The sequence below is a fragment of the Chiloscyllium plagiosum genome, unplaced genomic scaffold (genome assembly GCF_037043375.1).
Source record: "Chiloscyllium plagiosum isolate Xiang-an unplaced genomic scaffold, Cpla_swu_hap1 HiC_scaffold_3, whole genome shotgun sequence".
Lineage (NCBI taxonomy): Eukaryota > Metazoa > Chordata > Chondrichthyes > Orectolobiformes > Hemiscylliidae > Chiloscyllium > Chiloscyllium plagiosum.
In genome coordinates this window covers 141,769,431-141,785,684 of record NW_028270141.1, presented here as the reverse complement: position 1 = coordinate 141,785,684, position 16,254 = coordinate 141,769,431, and the positions used below count along the sequence as shown (strand labels likewise).

Genomic DNA, 16,254 nt, shown 5'->3' with positions numbered 1-16,254 from the left:
GCAAAGAGAAAAGAGAAAAAAAAGCCAAAGGGGATAAAGAGAAAGAGCAAGAAAGAAAATGTGGCTGGCCAGCACGCCTTGAAGTAGGGAGAAAAGGCAGGGGCCAACGCCTACGGCCATACTAGTCTGAAAACGCCCGATCTCGTCTGATCTCGGAAGCTAAGCAGACTCAGGCCTGGTTAGTACTTGGATGGGAGACCGCCTGGGAATACCAGGTGCAGTAGGCTTTTTCCGCCAGCAGTGGCTGCTCAAGTCACCCCTCTGCACTTGTCTTGTGCCAGGCAATGGAGCGGCAGGTTATTTTTGCTGCTGCTGCTGTGCCTGGCATCAGTCTCCTGCAGGCACGAGACACGGAGGGGAGGAGAGCGGAGCGCTGCCAAAATCAGCAAGAAAGGCGGAAAGAAAGGGATTGGGGCTGCACGCTGTCTGCGGGTGGCAGTCAGGAAAGGCGGACAATAGACAATAGGTGCAGGAGTTGGCCATTCTGCCCTTCCAGCCTGCACCACCATTCAATATGATCATGGCTGATCATCCTTAATCAGTATCCTGTTCCTGCCTTATCTCCATAACCCTTGATTCCACTATCCTTGAGAGCTCTATCCAACTCTTTCTTAAATGAATCCAGAGACTGGGCCTCCACTGCCCTCTGGGGCAGAGCATTCCACACAGCCACCACTCTCTGGGTGAAGAAGTTTCTCCTCATCTCTGTCCTAAATGGTCTACCCCGTATTTTTAAGCTGTGTCCTCTGTTTCGGCACTCACCCCGCAGCGGAAACATGTTGCCTGCCGCCAGAGTGTCCAATCCTTTGATCATCTTATATGTCTCAACCAGATCCCCTCTCAGTCTTCTAAACTCAAGGGTACACAAGCCCAGTCGCTCCAGTCTTTCAGTGTAAGGTAATCCCGCCATTCCAGGAATTGACCTCGTGAACCTACGCTGCATTCCCTCAATAGCCAGAATGTCTCTCCTCAAATTTGGAGACCAGAACTGCACACAGTACTCCAGGTGTGGTCTCACCAGGGCCCTGTACAGCTGCAGAAGGACCTCTTTGCTTCTATACTCAATCCCTCTTGTTATGAAGGCCAGCATGCTATTAGCCTTCTTCACTACCTGCTGTACCTGCATGCTTACCTTCATTGAGTGGTGTACAAGAACCCCCAGATCTCTCTGTACTGCCCCTTTACCTAAATTGATTCCACTTAGGTGGTAATCTGCCTTCCTGTTCTTGCCACCAAAGTGGATAAGGATCCATTTATCCACGTGGAAGTGCATCTGCCATGCATCTGAGCACTCACCTAACTTGTCCAGGTCACCCTGTAATCTCCTAACATCCTCATCACATTTCACCCTGCCACCCAGCTGATGAAATTTGCGAATGTTATTGCTAATACCATCTTGTATATCCTGAAGATAGATTGTAAAAAGCTGCGGTCCCAGTACTGATCCGTGCGGTACCCCACTGGTCAGTGCCTGGCATTCCGAAATGGAGGGGTGGAGGAGTGTGGAAGGATGAGAGAATGCAGGCTGCGGCCCTATGAAGCAGGGGGAGGGCTTGCAGTTGGCCTGTGTGGGGATGTGGGAGACTACAGGAGCCTGGTGGGCAAGGGCTGGCTGAAAGGCAGCTGGAGGGACGGAGGGAGGGAAGCACGCACGGAGGAGGAAGAGCAAAGAGAAAAGAGAAAAAAAAGCCAAAGGGGATAAAGAAAATGAGCAACAAAGAAAATGTGGCTGGCCAGCACGCCTTGAAGTAGGGAGAAAAGGCAGGGGCCAGCGCCTACGGCCATACTAGTCTGAAAACGCCCGATCTCGTCTGATCTCGGAAACTAAGCAGACTCAGGCCTGGTTAGTACTTGGATGGGAGACCGCCTGGGAATACCAGGTGCAGTAGGCTTTTTCCGCCAGCAGTGGCTGCTCAAGTCACCCCTCTGCACTTGTCTTGTGCCAGGCAATGGAGCGGCAGGTTATTTTTGCTGCTGCTGCTGTGCCTGGCATCAGTCTCCTGCAGGCACGAGACACGGAGGGGAGGAGAGCGGAGCGCTGCCAAAATCAGCAAGAAAGGCGGAAAGAAAGGGATTGGGGCTGCACGCTGTCTGCGGGTGGCAGTCAGGAAAGGCGGACAATAGACAATAGGTGCAGGAATTGGCCATTCTGCCCTTCCAGCCTGCACCACCATTCAATATGATCATGGCTGATCATCCTTAATCAGTATCCTGTTCCTGCCTTATCTCCATAACCCTTGATTCCACTATCCTTGAGAGCTCTATCCAACTCTTTCTTAAATGAATCCAGAGACTGGGCCTCCACTGCCCTCTGGGGCAGAGCATTCCACACAGCCACCACTCTCTGGGTGAAGAAGTTTCTCCTCATCTCTGTCCTAAATGGTCTACCCCGTATTTTTAAGCTGTGTCCTCTGTTTCGGCACTCACCCCGCAGCGGAAACATGTTGCCTGCCGCCAGAGTGTCCAATCCTTTGATCATCTTATATGTCTCAACCAGATCCCCTCTCAGTCTTCTAAACTCAAGGGTACACAAGCCCAGTCGCTCCAGTCTTTCAGTGTAAGGTAATCCCGCCATTCCAGGAATTGACCTCGTGAACCTACGCTGCATTCCCTCAATAGCCAGAATGTCTCTCCTCAAATTTGGAGACCAGAACTGCACACAGTACTCCAGGTGTGGTCTCACCAGGGCCCTGTACAGCTGCAGAAGGACCTCTTTGCTTCTATACTCAATCCCTCTTGTTATGAAGGCCAGCATGCTATTAGCCTTCTTCACTACCTGCTGTACCTGCATGCTTACCTTCATTGAGTGGTGTACAAGAACCCCCAGATCTCTCTGTACTGCCCCTTTACCTAAATTGATTCCACTTAGGTGGTAATCTGCCTTCCTGTTCTTGCCACCAAAGTGGATAAGGATCCATTTATCCACGTGAAAGTGCATCTGCCATGCATCTGAGCACTCACCTAACTTGTCCAGGTCACCCTGTAATCTCCTAAGATCCTCATCACATTTCACCCTGCCACCCAGCTGATGAAATTTGCGAATGTTATTGCTAATACCATCTTGTATATCCTGAAGATAGATTGTAAAAAGCTGCGGTCCCAGTACTGATCCGTGTGGTACCCCACTGGTCAGTGCCCGGCATTCCGAAATGGAGGGGTGGAGGAGTGTGGAAGGATGAGAGAATGCAGGCTGCGGCCCTATGAAGCAGGGGGAGGGCTTGCAGTTGGCCTGTGTGGGGATGTGGGAGACTACAGGAGCCTGGTGGGCAAGGGCTGGCTGAAAGGCAGCTGGAGGGACGGAGGGAGGGAAGCACGCACGGAGGAGGAAGAGCAAAGAGAAAAGAGAAAAAAAAGCCAAAGGGGATAAAGAGAAAGAGCAAGAAAGAAAATGTGGCTGGCCAGCACGCCTTGAAGTAGGGAGAAAAGGCAGGGGCCAGCGCCTACGGCCATACTAGTCTGAAAACGCCCGATCTCGTCTGATCTCGGAAGCTAAGCAGACTCAGGCCTGGTTAGTACTTGGATGGGAGACCGCCTGGGAATACCAGGTGCAGTAGGCTTTTTCCGCCAGCAGTGGCTGCTCAAGTCACCCCTCTGCACTTGTCTTGTGCCAGGCAATGGAGCGGCAGGTTATTTTTGCTGCTGCTGCTGTGCCTGGCATCAGTCTCCTGCAGGCACGAGACACGGAGGGGAGGAGAGCGGAGCGCTGCCAAAATCAGCAAGAAAGGCGGAAAGAAAGGGATTGGGGCTGCACGCTGTCTGCGGGTGGCAGTCAGGAAAGGCGGACAATAGACAATAGGTGCAGGAGTTGGCCATTCTGCCCTTCCAGCCTGCACCACCATTCAATATGATCATGGCTGATCATCCTTAATCAGTATCCTGTTCCTGCCTTATCTCCATAACCCTTGATTCCACTATCCTTGAGAGCTCTATCCAACTCTTTCTTAAATGAATCCAGAGACTGGGCCTCCACTGCCCTCTGGGGCAGAGCATTCCACACAGCCACCACTCTCTGGGTGAAGAAGTTTCTCCTCATCTCTGTCCTAAATGGTCTACCCCGTATTTTTAAGCTGTGTCCTCTGTTTCGGCACTCACCCCGCAGCGGAAACATGTTGCCTGCCGCCAGAGTGTCCAATCCTTTGATCATCTTATATGTCTCAACCAGATCCCCTCTCAGTCTTCTAAACTCAAGGGTACACAAGCCCAGTCGCTCCAGTCTTTCAGTGTAAGGTAATCCCGCCATTCCAGGAATTGACCTCGTGAACCTACGCTGCATTCCCTCAATAGCCAGAATGTCTCTCCTCAAATTTGGAGACCAGAACTGCACACAGTACTCCAGGTGTGGTCTCACCAGGGCCCTGTACAGCTGCAGAAGGACCTCTTTGCTTCTATACTCAATCCCTCTTGTTATGAAGGCCAGCATGCTATTAGCCTTCTTCACTACCTGCTGTACCTGCATGCTTACCTTCATTGAGTGGTGTACAAGAACCCCCAGATCTCTCTGTACTGCCCCTTTACCTTAATTGATTCCACTTAGGTGGTAATCTGCCTTCCTGTTCTTGCCACCAAAGTGGATAAGGATCCATTTATCCACGTGAAAGTGCATCTGCCATGCATCTGAGCACTCACCTAACTTGTCCAGGTCACCCTGTAATCTCCTAACATCCTCATCACATTTCACCCTGCCACCCAGCTGATGAAATTTGCGAATGTTATTGCTAATACCATCTTGTATATCCTGAAGATAGATTGTAAAAAGCTGCGGTCCCAGTACTGATCCGTGCGGTACCCCACTGGTCAGTGCCCGGCATTCCGAAATGGAGGGGTGGAGGAGTGTGGAAGGATGAGAGAATGCAGGCTGCGGCCCTATGAAGCAGGGGGAGGGCTTGCAGTTGGCCTGTGTGGGGATGTGGGAGACTACAGGAGCCTGGTGGGCAAGGGCTGGCTGAAAGGCAGCTGGAGGGACGGAGGGAGGGAAGCACGCACGGAGGAGGAAGAGCAAAGAGAAAAGAGAAAAAAAAGCCAAAGGGGATAAAGAGAAAGAGCAAGAAAGAAAATGTGGCTGGCCAGCACGCCTTGAAGTAGGGAGAAAAGGCAGGGGCCAGCGCCTACGGCCATACTAGTCTGAAAACGCCCGATCTCGTCTGATCTCGGATGCTAAGCAGACTCAGGCCTGGTTAGTACTTGGATGGGAGACCGCCTGGGAATACCAGGTGCAGTAGGCTTTTTCCGCCAGCAGTGGCTGCTCAAGTCACCCCTCTGCACTTGTCTTGTGCCAGGCAATGGAGCGGCAGGTTATTTTTGCTGCTGCTGCTGTGCCTGGCATCAGTCTCCTGCAGGCACGAGACACGGAGGGGAGGAGAGCGGAGCGCTGCCAAAATCAGCAAGAAAGGCGGAAAGAAAGGGATTGGGGCTGCACGCTGTCTGCGGGTGGCAGTCAGGAAAGGCGGACAATAGACAATAGGTGCAGGAGTTGGCCATTCTGCCCTTCCAGCCTGCACCACCATTCAATATGATCATGGCTGATCATCCTTAATCAGTATCCTGTTCCTGCCTTATCTCCATAACCCTTGATTCCACTATCCTTGAGAGCTCTATCCAACTCTTTCTTAAATGAATCCAGAGACTGGGCCTCCACTGCCCTCTGGGGCAGAGCATTCCACACAGCCACCACTCTCTGGGTGAAGAAGTTTCTCCTCATCTCTGTCCTAAATGGTCTATCCCGTATTTTTAAGCTGTGTCCTCTGTTTCGGCACTCACCCCGCAGCGGAAACATGTTGCCTGCCGCCAGAGTGTCCAATCCTTTGATCATCTTATATGTCTCAACCAGATCCCCTCTCAGTCTTCTAAACTCAAGGGTACACAAGCCCAGTCGCTCCAGTCTTTCAGTGTAAGGTAATCCCGCCATTCCAGGAATTGACCTCGTGAACCTACGCTGCATTCCCTCAATAGCCAGAATGTCTCTCCTCAAATTTGGAGACCAGAACTGCACACAGTACTCCAGGTGTGGTCTCACCAGGGCCCTGTACAGCTGCAGAAGGACCTCTTTGCTTCTATACTCAATCCCTCTTGTTATGAAGGCCAGCATGCTATTAGCCTTCTTCACTACCTGCTGTACCTGCATGCTTACCTTCATTGAGTGGTGTACAAGAACCCCCAGATCTCTCTGTACTGCCCCTTTACCTAAATTGATTCCACTTAGGTGGTAATCTGCCTTCCTGTTCTTGCCACCAAAGTGGATAAGGATCCATTTATCCACGTGAAAGTGCATCTGCCATGCATCTGAGCACTCACCTAACTTGTCCAGGTCACCCTGTAATCTCCTAACATCCTCATCACATTTCACCCTGCCACCCAGCTGATGAAATTTGCGAATGTTATTGCTAATACCATCTTGTATATCCTGAAGATAGATTGTAAAAAGCTGCGGTCCCAGTACTGATCCGTGCGGTACCCCACTGGTCAGTGCCTGGCATTCCGAAATGGAGGGGTGGAGGAGTGTGGAAGGATGAGAGAATGCAGGCTGCGGCCCTATGAAGCAGGGGGAGGGCTTGCAGTTGGCCTGTGTGGGGATGTGGGAGACTACAGGAGCCTGGTGGGCAAGGGCTGGCTGAAAGGCAGCTGGAGGGACGGAGGGAGAGAAGCACGCACGGAGGAGGAAGAGCAAAGAGAAAAGAGAAAAAAAAGCCAAAGGGGATAAAGAGAAAGAGCAAGAAAGAAAATGTGGCTGGCCAGCACGCCTTGAAGTAGGGAGAAAAGGCAGGGGCCAGCACCTACGGCCATGCTAGTCTGAAAACGCCCGATCTCGTCTGATCTCGGAAGATAACCAGACTCATGCCTGGTTAGTACTTGGATGGGAGACCGCCTGGGAATACCAGGTGCAGTAGGCTTTTTCCGCCAGCAGTGGCTGCTCAAGTCACCCCTCTGCACTTGTCTTGTGCCAGGCAATGGAGCGGCAGGTTATTTTTGCTGCTGCTGCTGTGCCTGGCATCAGTCTCCTGCAGGCACGAGACACGGAGGGGAGGAGAGCGGAGCGCTGCCAAAATCAGCAAGAAAGGCGGAAAGAAAGGGATTGGGGCTGCACGCTGTCTGCGGGTGGCAGTCAGGAAAGGCGGACAATAGACAATAGGTGCAGGAGTTGGCCATTCTGCCCTTCCAGCCTGCACCACCATTCAATATGATCATGGCTGATCATCCTTAATCAGTATCCTGTTCCTGCCTTATCTCCATAACCCTTGATTCCACTATCCTTGAGAGCTCTATCCAACTCTTTCTTAAATGAATCCAGAGACTGGGCCTCCACTGCCCTCTGGGGCAGAGCATTCCACACAGCCACCACTCTCTGGGTGAAGAAGTTTCTCCTCATCTCTGTCCTAAATGGTCTACCCCGTATTTTTAAGCTGTGTCCTCTGTTTCGGCACTCACCCCGCAGCGGAAACATGTTGCCTGCCGCCAGAGTGTCCAATCCTTTGATCATCTTATATGTCTCAACCAGATCCCCTCTCAGTCTTCTAAACTCAAGGGTACACAAGCCCAGTCGCTCCAGTCTTTCAGTGTAAGGTAATCCCGCCATTCCAGGAATTGACCTCGTGAACCTACGCTGCATTCCCTCAATAGCCAGAATGTCTCTCCTCAAATTTGGAGACCAGAACTGCACACAGTACTCCAGGTGTGGTCTCACCAGGGCCCTGTACAGCTGCAGAAGGACCTCTTTGCTTCTATACTCAATCCCTCTTGTTATGAAGGCCAGCATGCTATTAGCCTTCTTCACTACCTGCTGTACCTGCATGCTTACCTTCATTGAGTGGTGTACAAGAACCCCCAGATCTCTCTGTACTGCCCCTTTACCTTAATTGATTCCACTTAGGTGGTAATCTGCCTTCCTGTTCTTGCCACCAAAGTGGATAAGGATCCATTTATCCACGTGAAAGTGCATCTGCCATGCATCTGAGCACTCACCTAACTTGTCCAGGTCACCCTGTAATCTCCTAACATCCTCATCACATTTCACCCTGCCACCCAGCTGATGAAATTTGCGAATGTTATTGCTAATACCATCTTGTATATCCTGAAGATAGATTGTAAAAAGCTGCGGTCCCAGTACTGATCCGTGCGGTACCCCACTGGTCAGTGCCCGGCATTCCGAAATGGAGGGGTGGAGGAGTGTGGAAGGATGAGAGAATGCAGGCTGCGGCCCTATGAAGCAGGGGGAGGGCTTGCAGTTGGCCTGTGTGGGGATGTGGGAGACTACAGGAGCCTGGTGGGCAAGGGCTGGCTGAAAGGCAGCTGGAGGGACGGAGGGAGGGAAGCACGCACGGAGGAGGAAGAGCAAAGAGAAAAGAGAAAAAAAAGCCAAAGGGGATAAAGAGAAAGAGCAAGAAAGAAAATGTGGCTGGCCAGCACGCCTTGAAGTAGGGAGAAAAGGCAGGGGCCAGCGCCTACGGCCATACTAGTCTGAAAACGCCCGATCTCGTCTGATCTCGGATGCTAAGCAGACTCAGGCCTGGTTAGTACTTGGATGGGAGACCGCCTGGGAATACCAGGTGCAGTAGGCTTTTTCCGCCAGCAGTGGCTGCTCAAGTCACCCCTCTGCACTTGTCTTGTGCCAGGCAATGGAGCGGCAGGTTATTTTTGCTGCTGCTGCTGTGCCTGGCATCAGTCTCCTGCAGGCACGAGACACGGAGGGGAGGAGAGCGGAGCGCTGCCAAAATCAGCAAGAAAGGCGGAAAGAAAGGGATTGGGGCTGCACGCTGTCTGCGGGTGGCAGTCAGGAAAGGCGGACAATAGACAATAGGTGCAGGAGTTGGCCATTCTGCCCTTCCAGCCTGCACCACCATTCAATATGATCATGGCTGATCATCCTTAATCAGTATCCTGTTCCTGCCTTATCTCCATAACCCTTGATTCCACTATCCTTGAGAGCTCTATCCAACTCTTTCTTAAATGAATCCAGAGACTGGGCCTCCACTGCCCTCTGGGGCAGAGCATTCCACACAGCCACCACTCTCTGGGTGAAGAAGTTTCTCCTCATCTCTGTCCTAAATGGTCTACCCCGTATTTTTAAGCTGTGTCCTCTGTTTCGGCACTCACCCCGCAGCGGAAACATGTTGCCTGCCGCCAGAGTGTCCAATCCTTTGATCATCTTATATGTCTCAACCAGATCCCCTCTCAGTCTTCTAAACTCAAGGGTACACAAGCCCAGTCGCTCCAGTCTTTCAGTGTAAGGTAATCCCGCCATTCCAGGAATTGACCTCGTGAACCTACGCTGCATTCCCTCAATAGCCAGAATGTCTCTCCTCAAATTTGGAGACCAGAACTGCACACAGTACTCCAGGTGTGGTCTCACCAGGGCCCTGTACAGCTGCAGAAGGACCTCTTTGCTCCTATACTCAATCCCTCTTGTTATGAAGGCCAGCATGCTATTAGCCTTCTTCACTACCTGCTGTACCTGCATGCTTACCTTCATTGAGTGGTGTACAAGAACCCCCAGATCTCTCTGTACTGCCCCTTTACCTAAATTGATTCCACTTAGGTGGTAATCTGCCTTCCTGTTCTTGCCACCAAAGTGGATAAGGATCCATTTATCCACGTGAAAGTGCATCTGCCATGCATCTGAGCACTCACCTAACTTGTCCAGGTCACCCTGTAATCTCCTAAGATCCTCATCACATTTCACCCTGCCACCCAGCTGATGAAATTTGCGAATGTTATTGCTAATACCATCTTGTATATCCTGAAGATAGATTGTAAAAAGCTGCGGTCCCAGTACTGATCCGTGCGGTACCCCACTGGTCAGTGCCTGGCATTCCGAAATGGAGGGGTGGAGGAGTGTGGAAGGATGAGAGAATGCAGGCTGCGGCCCTATGAAGCAGGGGGAGGGCTTGCAGTTGGCCTGTGTGGGGATGTGGGAGACTACAGGAGCCTGGTGGGCAAGGGCTGGCTGAAAGGCAGCTGGAGGGACGGAGGGAGGGAAGCACGCACGGAGGAGGAAGAGCAAAGAGAAAAGAGAAAAAAAAGCCAAAGGGGATAAAGAGAATGAGCAACAAAGAAAATGTGGCTGGCCAGCACGCCTTGAAGTAGGGAGAAAAGGCAGGGGCCAGCGCCTACGGCCATACTAGTCTGAAAACGTCTGATCTCGGAAACTAAGCAGACTCAGGCCTGGTTAGTACTTGGATGGGAGACCGCCTGGGAATACCAGGTGCAGTAGGCTTTTTCCGCCAGCAGTGGCTGCTCAAGTCACCCCTCTGCACTTGTCTTGTGCCAGGCAATGGAGCGGCAGGTTATTTTTGCTGCTGCTGCTGTGCCTGGCATCAGTCTCCTGCAGGCACGAGACACGGAGGGGAGGAGAGCGGAGCGCTGCCAAAATCAGCAAGAAAGGCGGAAAGAAAGGGATTGGGGCTGCACGCTGTCTGCGGGTGGCAGTCAGGAAAGGCGGACAATAGACAATAGGTGCAGGAGTTGGCCATTCTGCCCTTCCAGCCTGCACCACCATTCAATATGATCATGGCTGATCATCCTTAATCAGTATCCTGTTCCTGCCTTATCTCCATAACCCTTGATTCCACTATCCTTGAGAGCTCTATCCAACTCTTTCTTAAATGAATCCAGAGACTGGGCCTCCACTGCCCTCTGGGGCAGAGCATTCCACACAGCCACCACTCTCTGGGTGAAGAAGTTTCTCCTCATCTCTGTCCTAAATGGTCTACCCCGTATTTTTAAGCTGTGTCCTCTGTTTCGGCACTCACCCCGCAGCGGAAACATGTTGCCTGCCGCCAGAGTGTCCAATCCTTTGATCATCTTATATGTCTCAACCAGATCCCCTCTCAGTCTTCTAAACTCAAGGGTACACAAGCCCAGTCGCTCCAGTCTTTCAGTGTAAGGTAATCCCGCCATTCCAGGAATTGACCTCGTGAACCTACGCTGCATTCCCTCAATAGCCAGAATGTCTCTCCTCAAATTTGGAGACCAGAACTGCACACAGTACTCCAGGTGTGGTCTCACCAGGGCCCTGTACAGCTGCAGAAGGACCTCTTTGCTTCTATACTCAATCCCTCTTGTTATGAAGGCCAGCATGCTATTAGCCTTCTTCACTACCTGCTGTACCTGCATGCTTACCTTCATTGAGTGGTGTACAAGAACCCCCAGATCTCTCTGTACTGCCCCTTTACCTAAATTGATTCCACTTAGGTGGTAATCTGCCTTCCTGTTCTTGCCACCAAAGTGGATAAGGATCCATTTATCCACGTGAAAGTGCATCTGCCATGCATCTGAGCACTCACCTAACTTGTCCAGGTCACCCTGTAATCTCCTAACATCCTCATCACATTTCACCCTGCCACCCAGCTGATGAAATTTGCGAATGTTATTGCTAATACCATCTTGTATATCCTGAAGATAGATTGTAAAAAGCTGCGGTCCCAGTACTGATCCGTGCGGTACCCCACTGGTCAGTGCCCGGCATTCCGAAATGGAGGGGTGGAGGAGTGTGGAAGGATGAGAGAATGCAGGCTGCGGCCCTATGAAGCAGGGGGAGGGCTTGCAGTTGGCCTGTGTGGGGATGTGGGAGACTACAGGAGCCTGGTGGGCAAGGGCTGGCTGAAAGGCAGCTGGAGGGACGGAGGGAGGGAAGCACGCACGGAGGAGGAAGAGCAAAGAGAAAAGAGAAAAAAAAGCCAAAGGGGATAAAGAGAAAGAGCAAGAAAGAAAATGTGGCTGGCCAGCACGCCTTGAAGTAGGGAGAAAAGGCAGGGGCCAACGCCTACGGCCATACTAGTCTGAAAACGCCCGATCTCGTCTGATCTCGGAAGCTAAGCAGACTCAGGCCTGGTTAGTACTTGGATGGGAGACCGCCTGGGAATACCAGGTGCAGTAGGCTTTTTCCGCCAGCAGTGGCTGCTCAAGTCACCCCTCTGCACTTGTCTTGTGCCAGGCAATGGAGCGGCAGGTTATTTTTGCTGCTGCTGCTGTGCCTGGCATCAGACACGGAGGGGAGGAGAGCGGAGCGCTGCCAAAATCAGCAAGAAAGGCGGAAAGAAAGGGATTGGGGCTGCACGCTGTCTGCGGGTGGCAGTCAGGAAAGGCGGACAATAGACAATAGGTGCAGGAATTGGCCATTCTGCCCTTCCAGCCTGCACCACCATTCAATATGATCATGGCTGATCATCCTTAATCAGTATCCTGTTCCTGCCTTATCTCCATAACCCTTGATTCCACTATCCTTGAGAGCTCTATCCAACTCTTTCTTAAATGAATCCAGAGACTGGGCCTCCACTGCCCTCTGGGGCAGAGCATTCCACACAGCCACCACTCTCTGGGTGAAGAAGTTTCTCCTCATCTCTGTCCTAAATGGTCTACCCCGTATTTTTAAGCTGTGTCCTCTGTTTCGGCACTCACCCCGCAGCGGAAACATGTTGCCTGCCGCCAGAGTGTCCAATCCTTTGATCATCTTATATGTCTCAACCAGATCCCCTCTCAGTCTTCTAAACTCAAGGGTACACAAGCCCAGTCGCTCCAGTCTTTCAGTGTAAGGTAATCCCGCCATTCCAGGAATTGACCTCGTGAACCTACGCTGCATTCCCTCAATAGCCAGAATGTCTCTCCTCAAATTTGTAGACCAGAACTGCACACAGTACTCCAGGTGTGGTCTCACCAGGGCCCTGTACAGCTGCAGAAGGACCTCTTTGCTTCTATACTCAATCCCTCTTGTTATGAAGGCCAGCATGCTATTAGCCTTCTTCACTACCTGCTGTACCTGCATGCTTACCTTCATTGAGTGGTGTACAAGAACCCCCAGATCTCTCTGTACTGCCCCTTTACCTAAATTGATTCCACTTAGGTGGTAATCTGCCTTCCTGTTCTTGCCACCAAAGTGGATAAGGATCCATTTATCCACGTGAAAGTGCATCTGCCATGCATCTGAGCACTCACCTAACTTGTCCAGGTCACCCTGTAATCTCCTAACATCCTCATCACATTTCACCCTGCCACCCAGCTGATGAAATTTGCGAATGTTATTGCTAATACCATCTTGTATATCCTGAAGATAGATTGTAAAAAGCTGCGGTCCCAGTACTGATCCGTGCGGTACCCCACTGGTCAGTGCCTGGCATTCCGAAATGGAGGGGTGGAGGAGTGTGGAAGGATGAGAGAATGCAGGCTGCGGCCCTATGAAGCAGGGGGAGGGCTTGCAGTTGGCCTGTGTGGGGATGTGGGAGACTACAGGAGCCTGGTGGGCAAGGGCTGGCCTGAAAGGCAGCTGGAGGGACGGAGGGAGGGAAGCACGCACGGAGGAGGAAGAGCAAAGAGAAAAGAGAAAAAAAAGCCAAAGGGGATAAAGAGAAAGAGCAAGAAAGAAAATGTGGCTGGCCAGCACGCCTTGAAGTAGGGAGAAAAGGCAGGGGCCAGCGCCTACAGCCATACTAGTCTGAAAACGCCCGATCTCGTCTGATCTCGGAAGCTAAGCAGACTCAGGCCTGGTTAATACTTGGATGGGAGACCGCCTGGGAATACCAGGTGCAGTAGGCTTTTTCCGCCAGCAGTGGCTGCTCAAGTCACCCCTCTGCACTTGTCTTGTGCCAGGCAATGGAGCGGCAGGTTATTTTTGCTGCTGCTGCTGTGCCTGGCATCAGTCTCCTGCAGGCACGAGACACGGAGGGGAGGAGAGCGGAGCGCTGCCAAAATCAGCAAGAAAGGCGGAAAGAAAGGGATTGGGGCTGCACGCTGTCTGCGGGTGGCAGTCAGGAAAGGCGGACAATAGACAATAGGTGCAGGAGTTGGCCATTCTGCCCTTCCAGCCTGCACCACCATTCAATATGATCATGGCTGATCATCCTTAATCAGTATCCTGTTCCTGCCTTATCTCCATAACCCTTGATTCCACTATCCTTGAGAGCTCTATCCAACTCTTTCTTAAATGAATCCAGAGACTGGGCCTCCACTGCCCTCTGGGGCAGAGCATTCCACACAGCCACCACTCTCTGGGTGAAGAGGTTTCTCCTCATCTCTGTCCTAAATGGTCTACCCCGTATTTTTAAGCTGTGTCCTCTGTTTCGGCACTCACCCCGCAGCGGAAACATGTTGCCTGCCGCCAGAGTGTCCAATCCTTTGATCATCTTATATGTTTCAACCAGATCCCCTCTCAGTCTTCTAAACTCAAGGGTACACAAGCCCAGTCGCTCCAGTCTTTCAGTGTAAGGTAATCCCGCCATTCCAGGAATTGACCTCGTGAACCTACGCTGCATTCCCTCAATAGCCAGAATGTCTCTCCTCAAATTTGGAGACCAGAACTGCACACAGTACTCCAGGTGTGGTCTCACCAGGGCCCTGTACAGCTGCAGAAGGACCTCTTTGCTTCTATACTCAATCCCTCTTGTTATGAAGGCCAGCATGCTATTAGCCTTCTTCACTACCTGCTGTACCTGCATGCTTACCTTCATTGAGTGGTGTACAAGAACCCCCAGATCTCTCTGTACTGCCCCTTTACCTAAATTGATTCCACTTAGGTGGTAATCTGCCTTCCTGTTCTTGCCACCAAAGTGGATAAGGATCCATTTATCCACGTGAAAGTGCATCTGCCATGCATCTGAGCACTCACCTAACTTGTCCAGGTCACCCTGTAATCTCCTAACATCCTCATCACATTTCACCCTGCCACCCAGCTGATGAAATTTGCGAATGTTATTGCTAATACCATCTTGTATATCCTGAAGATAGATTGTAAAAAGCTGCGGTCCCAGTACTGATCCGTGCGGTACCCCACTGGTCAGTGCCCGGCATTCCGAAATGGAGGGGTGGAGGAGTGTGGAAGGATGAGAGAATGCAGGCTGCGGCCCTATGAAGCAGGGGGAGGGCTTGCAGTTGGCCTGTGTGGGGATGTGGGAGACTACAGGAGCCTGGTGGGCAAGGGCTGGCTGAAAGGCAGCTGGAGGGACGGAGGGAGGGAAGCACGCACGGAGGAGGAAGAGCAAAGAGAAAAGAGAAAAAAAAGCCAAAGGGGATAAAGAGAAAGAGCAAGAAAGAAAATGTGGCTGGCCAGCACGCCTTGAAGTAGGGAGAAAAGGCAGGGGCCAGCGCCTACGGCCATACTAGTCTGAAAACGCCCGATCTCGTCTGATCTCGGAAGCTAAGCAGACTCAGGCCTGGTTAGTACTTGGATGGGAGACCGCCTGGGAATACCAGGTGCAGTAGGCTTTTTCCGCCAGCAGTGGCTGCTCAAGTCACCCCTCTGCACTTGTCTTGTGCCAGGCAATGGAGCGGCAGGTTATTTTTGCTGCTGCTGCTGTGCCTGGCATCAGTCTCCTGCAGGCACGAGACACGGAGGGGAGGAGAGCGGAGCGCTGCCAAAATCAGCAAGAAAGGCGGAAAGAAAGGGATTGGGGCTGCACGCTGTCTGCGGGTGGCAGTCAGGAAAGGCGGACAATAGACAATAGGTGCAGGAGTTGGCCATTCTGCCCTTCCAGCCTGCACCACCATTCAATATGATCATGGCTGATCATCCTTAATCAGTATCCTGTTCCTGCCTTATCTCCATAACCCTTGATTCCACTATCCTTGAGAGCTCTATCCAACTCTTTCTTAAATGAATCCAGAGACTGGGCCTCCACTGCCCTCTGGGGCAGAGCATTCCACACAGCCACCACTCTCTGGGTGAAGAGGTTTCTCCTCATCTCTGTCCTAAATGGTCTACCCCGTATTTTTAAGCTGTGTCCTCTGTTTCGGCACTCACCCCGCAGCGGAAACATGTTGCCTGCCGCCAGAGTGTCCAATCCTTTGATCATCTTATATGTTTCAACCAGATCCCCTCTCAGTCTTCTAAACTCAAGGGTACACAAGCCCAGTCGCTCCAGTCTTTCAGTGTAAGGTAATCCCGCCATTCCAGGAATTGACCTCGTGAACCTACGCTGCATTCCCTCAATAGCCAGAATGTCTCTCCTCAAATTTGGAGACCAGAACTGCACACAGTACTCCAGGTGTGGTCTCACCAGGGCCCTGTACAGCTGCAGAAGGACCTCTTTGCTTCTATACTCAATCCCTCTTGTTATGAAGGCCAGCATGCTATTAGCCTTCTTCACTACCTGCTGTACCTGCATGCTTACCTTCATTGAGTGGTGTACAAGAACCCCCAGATCTCTCTGTACTGCCCCTTTACCTAAATTGATTCCACTTAGGTGGTAATCTGCCTTCCTGTTCTTGCCACCAAAGTGGATAAGGATCCATTTATCCACGTGAAAGTGCATCTGCCATGCATCTGAGCACTCA

At 51.7% G+C, this 16,254-nt stretch overlaps 8 non-coding genes and 2 pseudogenes across 8 annotated transcripts; all 10 read left to right on the top strand.

Moving 5' to 3' along the window:
* The first annotated feature begins 108 nt into the window (after window positions 1–108).
* Window positions 109–227, top strand: LOC148151492 (5S ribosomal RNA). Its single transcript, XR_015756548.1, has one exon. It is a non-coding gene; the product is annotated as a 5S ribosomal RNA (ribosomal RNA).
* Window positions 228–1,773: 1,546 nt separating this feature from the next.
* Window positions 1,774–1,892, top strand: LOC148151491 (5S ribosomal RNA). Its single transcript, XR_015755699.1, has one exon. It is a non-coding gene; the product is annotated as a 5S ribosomal RNA (ribosomal RNA).
* Window positions 1,893–3,438: 1,546 nt separating this feature from the next.
* On the top strand, window positions 3,439–3,557 carry LOC148151490 (5S ribosomal RNA). Its single transcript, XR_015756547.1, has one exon. It is a non-coding gene; the product is annotated as a 5S ribosomal RNA (ribosomal RNA).
* Window positions 3,558–5,103: 1,546 nt separating this feature from the next.
* On the top strand, window positions 5,104–5,222 carry LOC148151489 (5S ribosomal RNA). The gene has a single exon (XR_015755358.1). It is a non-coding gene; the product is annotated as a 5S ribosomal RNA (ribosomal RNA).
* Window positions 5,223–6,768: 1,546 nt separating this feature from the next.
* On the top strand, window positions 6,769–6,887 carry LOC148151488 (5S ribosomal RNA; annotated as a pseudogene).
* Window positions 6,888–8,433: 1,546 nt separating this feature from the next.
* On the top strand, window positions 8,434–8,552 carry LOC148151487 (5S ribosomal RNA). Its single transcript, XR_015755357.1, has one exon. It is a non-coding gene; the product is annotated as a 5S ribosomal RNA (ribosomal RNA).
* Window positions 8,553–10,098: 1,546 nt separating this feature from the next.
* On the top strand, window positions 10,099–10,207 carry LOC148151486 (5S ribosomal RNA; annotated as a pseudogene).
* Window positions 10,208–11,753: 1,546 nt separating this feature from the next.
* LOC148151485 (5S ribosomal RNA) lies at window positions 11,754–11,872 on the top strand. Its single transcript, XR_015756546.1, has one exon. It is a non-coding gene; the product is annotated as a 5S ribosomal RNA (ribosomal RNA).
* A 1,530-nt stretch (window positions 11,873–13,402) lies between these two features.
* LOC148151484 (5S ribosomal RNA) lies at window positions 13,403–13,521 on the top strand. The gene has a single exon (XR_015755676.1). It is a non-coding gene; the product is annotated as a 5S ribosomal RNA (ribosomal RNA).
* Window positions 13,522–15,067: 1,546 nt separating this feature from the next.
* On the top strand, window positions 15,068–15,186 carry LOC148151483 (5S ribosomal RNA). The gene has a single exon (XR_015756545.1). It is a non-coding gene; the product is annotated as a 5S ribosomal RNA (ribosomal RNA).
* Window positions 15,187–16,254: the final 1,068 nt, after the last annotated feature.